At 35.6% G+C, this 9,029-nt stretch overlaps 1 long non-coding RNA gene across 1 annotated transcript in view; it reads left to right on the forward strand.

Moving 5' to 3' along the window:
* Nucleotides 1-8,778, forward strand: part of LOC127978837 (uncharacterized) — a 32,383-nt gene extending 23,605 nt beyond the window's left edge. The window contains exon 3 of the long non-coding RNA XR_008158662.1: nucleotides 8,233-8,778. This is a non-coding gene — a long non-coding RNA (uncharacterized LOC127978837). The remainder of the gene's footprint in view (nucleotides 1-8,232) is intronic.
* The last annotated feature ends 251 nt before the right edge of the window (nucleotides 8,779-9,029 follow it).

Below are 9,029 nucleotides of genomic sequence, written 5' to 3' on the forward strand. Positions count from 1 at the left end.
CTTTATTAGCTTAATAGTTTTAGTAAGCAAAAACAGCACTTATTAAGAAAAACATGAGGGTGAGTAAATTTTGACAGAATTGATATTTTTAGTTGGGATTTTTATTTTTAAATGGAGGAAAGCTATAAATGTCCCTACAATTAACGAGTGGTCGTTATATGACTCCTGAACAGTGTGAGCACTGTGGCTTCCCCGAAATGTACAGTAGTTGCAGAATCCTCAGTTACCAACTTTCAGTGTGTGTATCTATTATTCTGGGGTCTTTTGTCTCTTCAGCCTTTGGCAGTGTCTGAGCTCTCGTTCTGCTTTCCCGTCAGCTCCTCTGTAATCCCATGGATGAGTGGAACCGCTGGAACAGAGGGAGCCGTGTAGCATGGAGCGACGCCGGTTTGCAAATTGTCACACAGACAGACTAATCCAGCCTTGCTGACAAATTGGACTTTTGTGTGACCAATGTTCTGTGTCTTTGTGGGGTGCGTGTGTGTGTGTGTGTGTGTGTGAGAGAGAGAGAGAGAGAAAAGCATATATTTGTGTCAGTTATTTAATTAGCAACCAGAATCAGTAATAGCTTTTAATCCAAATAATTTTATATTATTTGTGTTATAACAATTAAGCATGATTTTTGTACTGTGTCATGAAATCTTACATGAAGGCAAAAAAAATGGCTTTTGCATCACATCAGGTTTTCAAGCTTTTTAACTCACAAATATAATTTATGTACAATTAATGTTAGATTATTTAGCATAAAAAGAAACAATATTACAGAAACACTTATTTATAAATTGTCAACAAAATATAATGCGATAATACATTTTCACAATGCATATAAATATCAAAGAGACATGCAGGAAATATTGCATTGACTTTTTTAATGTCTACACTACCATTCGTTAGATATTTTTTGGAAAGAAATGGATGCTTTATTCAGCAGGGATACATTAAATTAATTTAAAAAATTGTAAAAGATTTCTATTTCAAATAAATGCAGTTTTTTTGTACTTTCTATTCATAAAAAAAAAACTAAATCAAGATTTGTACAAAAATTTTAAGCAGCACAGCTGCTTTCAACATTGATAATAATAAGAAATATTTCATGTGCACTAAATCAGCATATTCTTACAATGATTTTTAAAGGATCATGCGACTGCGAATACTGGAGTAATAATGCAAAAAAAAATCTGCTTTGTCATCACAGGAATAAATTACATTTTTAAATATATTAAAATAGAAAACTGTTATTTTTACATTATAGTAATATTTCAAAATATTGCTGTTTTTACTGTATTTTGATCAAACAAATTTCAAACTTGGCATGCATAAAACACTTCTTTGAAAAACATTTTTTTTAAATCACAAACTTTTGAATGGTGGAGTATTACATTTGTTTTTGTAAGTTGAGTCGACAGCCCCAAAAGCAAGAATTTGTTAATTATTTTTATTTTCTCACTTTTACTGTGACCTCTGGAACCCAGTTTGAAAACTCCTCTATCATTTTACATTTCCAGTCTGACTCAACAGTAAGTGCTCAAAAAAAAAAAAAAAAAAAAAAAAAAAAAGATAAACCATAAATAAGGCAGTTACATTATTTCCTCCAGAGTTGGATTGAGTCATGGTGCTGTATCTTTGATATGCCTATGCTTTTTATCACGGCAGGTTTTACAGTCACTGCGCGATGCTTGTGAAGACATATGTTCTTCCAGGAGATTCTTCATGTGGAATTATATGCTGTCTTCTGAATGCTGTGCCTACGGCTCGATTCAGATCAGTCATATGTCTACATATACAAAATGTAATACAAAAATGACTATATATAACAATTCAGTAGAGTTATTTTAAAGCCATTTTATTTTATTCAGCCTCTCTCTCCCTATCTTATCCTAAAACCCTAAATCTCCCTCTTCCTTTCCTCCACTTTTACCAGAGTTTTTTTTTTATTTTAGTTTTTTTTTAGTTTTCTTCAAGAGGATAATACCATGAGCCCGTTCCATTTCTGTCAGCTGTGGACATGGATCAGTGGCTTTGTGTTTCCCATCACCACAAAGATGAATAAACAACACAGAAAAGAGATGTGGAAGATGACAGACACGAGAGATTCTTGCACACGTCCAGATCCGAGCCCAAATGTAAGACATGTCATTACTCACTGGTTTCACAACCTCAGTATGTGTGTCTGTTTTCAAACGTCTGTCGTACATTTACATGTTTTTATCATGATCTGAGGGAAGGTTTTCTTTATATTCCCGCTCGACTTTAAATTGACATGTCTGTCAGTGCAACAATTCACTTTGCTTGGCGTCGACATGGATTCGATGTTTGAGGATTTGTGTGTGTGTAAATGTGTGTACTGATCTTAAACCTGAGGTGTCTGAAGGGGGTACAAGAGGGGAAGTTAATTCACGGAGGAGATTCTCAGAGTTTCCAAACTGATCCAGGATCAGACTGTGCAAATGATCACTGATACAGTAAATTCCTTACTGAACTGAGATGTACTCAAAACTAAGCTCATTTTAGATAGCTGTAATCTAACAAGAAGATAATGAAATGTTAAAATGTCACGTTGGCAGTAATTGAAAAGCACTTTACGTGTCTGTACAGGTAATGTATGGCACACCCACGCAAGGACGCCAGCTATTGTGGTAATCAGTCCTCAATCTACTGCTGTCACGTCCCTTATTAATGTTCATAAGTCATCAGGTAGTTCAAGGTGTCTTAAAGGGATATTACACGCCAAAATAATCTTTATGTTACCTTTAATTTAAAATCCATTTACCTTAAATTTAAAATCTGAATTAATTTCTTTCTTTTGTGGAACACAAAAGAAGATATTTTGAAGAAAGTTTCCTCTGTTTTGTCTAAACAATGAAAGTCAGTGGGGTCCAAAAAGAAAACTGCAATGAAAAAACACTAAAACATTTTTTTTATTAATGTCTTTTGTGTTCCACTGAAGAAAGATAGTCATATAGGTTTGGAAAGACATGAGGCTGATTCATTTTTCAATATGGGTTAGCTATCTATTTAATATGTATGTTTTATAAATGTAATATTTATATTTAAAGTTTAACCAACTTTTTTTTTATTTTAGAGGTTTTTTTGTATATATGTGTGACCCTATCCGGTGTCATTATAATAAAAATTATTATTATTTAACCAGTCCTGGCTCAATTTATTTATTTATTATGATTTGATGATCAAGAAAGAAAAAAAAAGAGAGAAAAAAAAACATTTCTTGATATTAACAATGATGAAAGCATTTGTGCTGCTTAATAAAACAATGATATTTATAATGATAAAAAATATCAAAAAATTTAATTTAGACACAGTTTAAGAATTTTTTATCCTATAAAATCATGCAAGTTAGGCTTCGTTTACTTTGCACACAAGTCTGATTTGGTTTTCAAAATGAATCTTTAGTACTGACTGTCTAGTTGCAAGTGATGCAATCAGAACTGTTTGTACAGACAGTGTACGCTGTATCAGGTGTATCTATAGTAGATAGGTTGCTATAGTGATGATGTAACACCTGCACGATACCAAGAGACTTTTTCATACAATACAACAAGTGAGAGTAGCTGTCAGTGAGGAAAGAGAGGATGGAAAACAGGAATATTTGCCTTTGCTCGTGTCCTTCATGGCATCTCACTGTGATGCACGATACTACATAAGTGAGGCATTTTATGCATGCATGCATGAATAAACTGTATCCAATGTCACTGACACGTTCACTCAGTCACCAAGTCAATGCCACATGTTTCACGACATGAGGAAAGAGTAGTGAAAATAACATCTGAATTATTGCATTTTGTATGATGTTGCATGTCATGACCTGAATGACGAACTAAACTCAGACTAAGATGCAATCCTAGACTTTAGACCAATAAGAACGAGAAATGTGAGAACTTTTTAAAATAAAAAATAAAAAAGACAAACATGCTCTACGGTTCAAAAGTTTGAGATTAGTAAGAATTGCATTTATCTATTTATTGTTTTAAGAAATTAATAAATTAATTCTACAAGTATGCATCAAATCAAACTAGATAAAATAGAAAAGTGTTGTTTTATTGATAACATTTTACAATGCTACTTTATTTTGAATCGAACAAATGCAGATTTGGTGAGCTTAAGATACAACATTCAAAAAAAAACATTCAAAACCTCACAATTCTGCCTTTTTTTCTCACAAATTCTGAAAACAATGAATTTAGATAAATCACAGTGGCAGAAACACACTTCCATAAATATGTAATTCAGAAATGCAATATATATAGAGAGGGGGAACATGTTCCTTCAGTTTGATTAGACATAGCACTTGTGACCCTGTCTATGCTGTACAGTATACAACCAATTTACACTCCCTACCAATCTTTTCAGTGCTGGACTGGAAGTCTGTTTACCCTGTGGGCACAGAGTTTTTCCATCTCCAGCCAGACGTCCAAAAGAAAGATGTGATCCAGCTGCCCCTTTCCTCAGGCGCTGGATTGTCTGCTCTGAAACTCCTGAACTCACTAGTACTGTGGAAAAGCTTGCAAACAAAGCAGGAACATTTGACTGGGCGCTCATGTCTTCACCAGCGATTCAGTTGTCATGGAGATGTTTTTGTCTTAACTGTGAAGTGAATTCATCATTTCTTAGAGGCATCAGTGGGAAAAATGGCATCTATTTTGCTTTGTCTAGTCAATCTTCTTGCCATCATCTCAAATGGGTAACAAAAGCTTGAGATCGGTTGGCTGTTAGTTAAATGTCACATTTGTTTACCCCAGGAAAGCAAGAATAACCTACAACAATTGTAAAAAAGAAATGAGTTCTTGTATTTTGAAGCGTAATGGCTTAACCTTCGCAGTTATCTTTGCAGAAAGTAAGTGGGCAATGGATTACTGTAAGCTGTTAAGTCTGCGCCTTTTTCAATATCCCATTGCAGTTTCAAAGAGTCCAAAGAAACAGAGGAAAAGAAAGAGTTTAGAGGGAAAGGTACAAGGAAAGTTTGGAGATATCCCACTGGGATTTATCTGTGGGGCTGGTAATACTCTCTGCGCAATGTGCCGCCGACCACATGGTGAGCGAGAGAGAACGAGATGTTGAAGCCATTGATTAAATGCTGCAAAGTGAAAGTAATTCTCTGAGCCCTGGGACCACACTACACTCTCTCCATTATTCATGGAGCTGTACTCCCTCTCTCTCCACCGTTCTCTCACCTTGTCGATGAAAGATGATGAATGGTGAGCTTACCACAGTAGCCTGAATTTGTTCTGCTTTTATTCAGCAAAAACAAGCCTAAACACACTCGCATACAAACACACACGCTGGAGTGCTGCAGGGCAGCCTTCACCTGATGTAATCATTATGTCTCGCATTTGGCAACACTGTGTTTTACAAGTTTCTCACTGTGCTGATATGAGGCCTGTTTAGTGATCTGTTTGCATTCCGAATCATCTCAATTAGGAATGTACAATATATCTGTACTGTATTGGTTATTGGTTGTTGGTTGTTAATGTATTGGAATTCTGTGTGGAGCTTGCATGTTCTCTCACAATCCAAAGACAAGGTCCTGCATGATTTGGATACAGTTAATAGTTTGTAGCTGTGAGTGTGAATGTGTATGTCTCTGTGTGTTGGTTTTGTAACTGGCCATCCATCCATCCATCTTTTTTCCCATGCCTACAGCCCATGATGCTGTGATAGGCATCAGCATCATTGGACATTTACATTTAGCTGACGTTTTTATCCAAAGCGACTTACAATTGCCATATATGTCAGAGGTCGCACGCCTCAGGAGCAACTAAATGTTAAGTGTCTTGCTCAGGGACACATTGGTGTCTCACAGTGGAATCGAAACCCAGGTCTCTCACACTAAAGGCATGTGTCTTATCTACTGCACCAACACCACCCCACGGACAATCTGTTTGGAAAACTGATGGATAGATGTATTATTCAATATGGGATATTTTAATTGTGCATAATTGTGCATTATTATTCTTATTCTTATTCTTATTCTTATTCTTATTCTTATTCTTATTCTTATTATTTAATCAAATGTTCCAGTATGCCGTTTAGGATTTTTCTCTCCCAGTTTAACTCCTTGAGAATAACCTAAAATCCACTGACCCACAATCCACAATTTGAGCTCAGGCACACAATTTCTCTTTGCCTAGACTGTAGCTGGGTTAAAAAATTATTATAATGACACTGAATGTATACTTTAGGCATTTGTGGCCTAATGGCTTTTGGCAATTTTGCTTATATATGATCATAGCAATCACAGACCATATTGAAGACCACTCTTGCTCTACATTTTACACACACACACTGTGATTTTGAGCGGTATTGAGTGGATTTCTTCCATGCCAGTGGACATAGGGTTAAGGTTAAAAGCTTAAAAGAGTCTGTTTAGCCCATGCAGAGAGCAGAGATTCACCATCACTGATTATCCTCTCGGAATATAATCACAGCAGTGAGCTCTTACGGGAGACATGAGGAAACATGCTCTGTCTTTGCACCACCTGGCTTATGAATTTATAGCTCTCATTAAGTAACAATTTTAAGCTTTTAATCAGAGCTTTGGCATTTGGCTCAGTGGTGGAAGACTTGGGATGATAAGTGAAAAGATGTAGGGTCAATGGCCTTTTTGCCCTTCAGAATGTGCACTTACTGTAAATTACTTTGTTTCAAATCATGTAAGAATGTTAAAGAAATGCAATAATGAATGAAATGTAAAAGCAGATATCTTGATATTTTACTGATGCAACAAGTACCACTGTCAGCTTTGAGTAAGCAAGATAATATGTGATAACTGGCTTTTGCAATATATTTGTGAAAATGACTTTGTGTGTTGTTATACAGTGTAAAAAACTATTTCTCTCTCAGTCTTATAACACTATTTACTCTCAAGTAAATATTGCATGAACATGAAATCACACTGTAGACATGCATCATGCTCACACATGCAGATCTCCCTTTGGATCTGCAAATAAACTTGTTAGTACTGATCATTTTTTGTGGCACATAGCAATTAAATGACAGATGTCTGTTGAAGCGTCGGCGTAAGAGAATGAATTTACATGCTTATACTTTTGAATGCTTTGCGTTCATTGTTGTTTTTGCATGCCGTCCTTCACTGTGCTGTGTGTGTGTGTGCGTGCGTGTGTGTTTGTGTGTGTGTGTGCAATGTCTTAATGAGGCACTAATGAGTTTTGTGTACTGTAATCAGCCATGTAAAATCTGCTCATTTACAGAGGGATTTACATCACACTCCCAGAATAAAACATCCTGATGTAAATGAAGAGACAGATTGTGAAAGACAGATATAGCTTGAGAGAGAAAATCTGTTTATTATCTGTGTCTGTTACCGTTTACAAGTCTATTTCCTTGGCCTTTTATGTATGCTGGTTATTTGTTTGGATATACAGTGCAGTCCAAAAGTCATTTAAGTCTTTAAATGAATTAAAGGATTTTAGACATTTTTAATTTAAAAAAAAGTTTTTGCATAAAATGAATACAAAATATTCATGGTTTTTGCTCTATTCTAATATTTTATTAGGTCACTAATGAAATATGCACATTTTTATTTGTATGACATTTTTTAATACATTGATTTTTGAGGACAAATTGACAAAAAGCAAAAAACACCATAAAAGCATCATGGATATGGCCCCTTTGGAACAGTATAAGAGGATTGTGTGTCCAAAATGTCTCAGATTCAGTTGAAACTGATTCAGTGATTGAGTACCAGCTCACTATTTTCTGATAATTTACTCAATCATCCAAAATTTAGCTAGATAAGACCCTTATTCCTCACCTGGGATCATGTAGAGCCTTTTGAAGCTCCACTGGAACTGCAGGTTTGACGCTCAGCCTGTTGGCCGCCATTGAAGTTCACTATGGAGAAAAATCAGGTAACGTTTTCCTCAAAAACTTTTATTTCTTTTCAACTGAAGAAGGAAAGAAAGTCATGAACATCTTATATGACATGGGGGTGAGTAAAAGATCAGGAAATTTGTATTCTGAAAATGAACTTATCCTTCAATAGCTTCAGATTCTAGTGCTCAAGTTATATGGACTATTTTTTTTATACTTTTTTGGGTGTTTTTGTTTTCTTGTTGAAGCATGATGAAATAATTGTGAAATGTACCAGCGATTTCCATTTTTCAAAAAAAAAAAAAGAATTCAGTGTCTATTTGTATTTTTAATATATATATATATATATATATATTTTTTTTTTTTTTTTTTTTTTTTGTTCAGGGCTGTGGATTCATGCACACAGTTAAAGCAGTGCATGCAGAAGAGCAGCTTCACATGAAAATGCGTTCGGTGGGGTCAGCCTCTCCCACGGTGGGCGGCTTGTCCACTGGAGCCCGAGCACTAATGATCTCTCTCTCTTACCTTCTTTAATGCCTTTGAAGTGGCTCTCTGAAGATGAAGGCACTCACTCTCGCCTTTCCTCTCTCTTTTCCTCCCTTTTTTATCATCTCATCTGTTTGCCTGAGATGAGAGAATGTCCTTGCCGTCACCTGGGAGAAGGGGGAGAGAGTTTTCCACACCCCCTCACACCCTCATCTCCTCTCCACAGGTGTGCTGGACCCCAGTGTTACATGCGGGATTATGCTGTCAAATTAACTCCGGGTTTCTTTTTTCCCACATGACTCTGTGCATTTAAAGGTTTTTCACTTTGATGTACTCGGGTGTTACAAGAGGTTAGTGCTGTTATGCTGATGTAGTTCTGTGCTAGATTATATCTGTCTATCTGTCTGTATATCATCCATTTTATAGATCTATCTACAGTATTCTTCTATTGCTCAACATATCCATCCATCCATCCATCCATCCAATAAATCCAAATACATTTGCCAACAATTTACATTTTGTTTCTAAAAAGTATGTTTAACTTGAATAATCTAAAATAAATTCTTGATGTACCACTGCTGACCTTTTTCACTTATAAACTGGCTTTTAATCCATCTTAAATTATTATATCTTTCTGACTATCTATAGTCCAGGTGCATTCTCAATTCGGTTTAAATTACTGTCCACTGATGGCT

The sequence above is a fragment of the Carassius gibelio genome, chromosome B19 (assembly GCF_023724105.1).
Source record: "Carassius gibelio isolate Cgi1373 ecotype wild population from Czech Republic chromosome B19, carGib1.2-hapl.c, whole genome shotgun sequence".
Classification (NCBI taxonomy): domain Eukaryota; kingdom Metazoa; phylum Chordata; class Actinopteri; order Cypriniformes; family Cyprinidae; genus Carassius; species Carassius gibelio.